Consider the following 1552-nt stretch of genomic DNA (forward strand, 5'->3'; position numbering starts at 1 on the left):
TGATTGTAATTACCCCGAAGTTTCAGAGATATTCAAGATTCTTGTACTACTGTACTTGTTATGATTATGCCGAGAATGTATACCGAGACTGCTACAGGAATATCTGCATCAAAGAACCGAGACCGCTACAGGAATATCTGCATCAAAGAACCGAAACTACTATAGGAATATCTGCATCAAAGAACCGAAACTGCTACAGGAACTACATCAAAGAACCGAGACTGCTACAGGAATATCTGCATCAAAGAATTACTTGAAGCAATTGAGCAAGAGAGAAGTCTACACTTGCTGTCACTGCCCACTGACCAACTATGTTAAACCAGCCTGTCATCCATGCAGCGAAGGGCCCCCATTCTTTACCGGACAGCATAGCGCTCCAGTAATAAAGACCCCCGGACGTCGGATAAGCAGAGCAAATCTCAGCCATGGAGAGTCCCACACAGAGAGTGAAAAGGCCAGCAATGAGCCATCCATACACCATAGTCACCGGACCTCCGAAGGTCAGCCCCGTAGTATAGGTAGTCGTTAAGCCAGTTAAAATCGATATAATGGAAAACGAAAACGCAAAATTCGACAGTACCGAGAGATCACGCTTGAGTTCTTGTTTATAGCCTATCTGTAGCAGGCGTGCAAATCCGGAGTCGACCGCACCGTCGAGCAAAGACTCTCTGGTGTCATGTTCGATGGAATCCATGGAATCCGAGAAAAGTGAGCAGCCTCTTGCAGGGGTTAGACTGACTGTTAATGATTATGAACCAGAACGTAAAAGCAATGAGCTTAACACTGGGGCTTGACGAGTTGGTGAAGAGGGCTGGTGATATCCCTGCTGTGCATATAGTTGCTCCATTGCCAATGGATTAGGGCATCATACTACAACTAGGGCTCCTTAGGGCTCCTTCTTAGGCCAGCGTATTCTTTTGGTTCTCTCCTTCTCCAAAAACCCAGACGTGGAGAGGAGATCACCTCAAGAATACGTGTGTGCAAATGATATCAAATCCTCATCTATTTATACCAAAATGAGGATGATGAATAGACACGTCGGTTGGGCTTCTAGAGCCTACACAAGAGCTGGTCGGCTTGATAATAATTACATAAACAAAATAAATTCATATCTCCATAATTACTTATCGGAATTGGATGATCCTTGGATCAATCCTACACCTCTCGATGAGAGGGATCCAATAAAAATATCAGTTGCCATAAATAAGACGACCCACATGGAGTTTGGCCCTAGTTTCCAGTTTAACACTCGCTCTCAACTAGGGGAAACTCCACCTGTTGATCCATATGTCCGACTGTACTATCTCTGCCATCAGTGCCCTGCACTGCTCTACTGGCTCTATTCTGCTCTGCTCAGCACTGCTGGCTCTGCTAGCTCTGCTCTGCTCAGCACTGCTGGCTCTGCTCTGCTCCGCTCATCTCCGTTGAACTATGAAGAAGAAGAATTGATCGAGAATGAGTCATATCATTCTCCACTGACGTGAAGTCAGTCTCAGAGTGTGTACCACTGGTCTCTGACCAGTCTCAACCGACCCAAAGTCAGCGTCATAGT

The 1552-nt window shown here is 45.7% G+C and overlaps 1 pseudogene; it reads right to left on the minus strand.

The window, feature by feature from the left end:
• Positions 1-241: 241 nt before the first annotated feature.
• On the minus strand, positions 242-694 carry LOC149235070 (amino-acid permease BAT1 pseudogene; annotated as a pseudogene).
• Positions 695-1552: the final 858 nt, after the last annotated feature.

Source organism: Pinus tabuliformis, chromosome 8 (genome assembly GCF_031772625.1).
Source record: "Pinus tabuliformis cultivar Carrire ecotype Pingquan chromosome 8, CPIR1, whole genome shotgun sequence".
Taxonomy (NCBI): Eukaryota; Viridiplantae; Streptophyta; class Pinopsida; order Pinales; family Pinaceae; genus Pinus; species Pinus tabuliformis.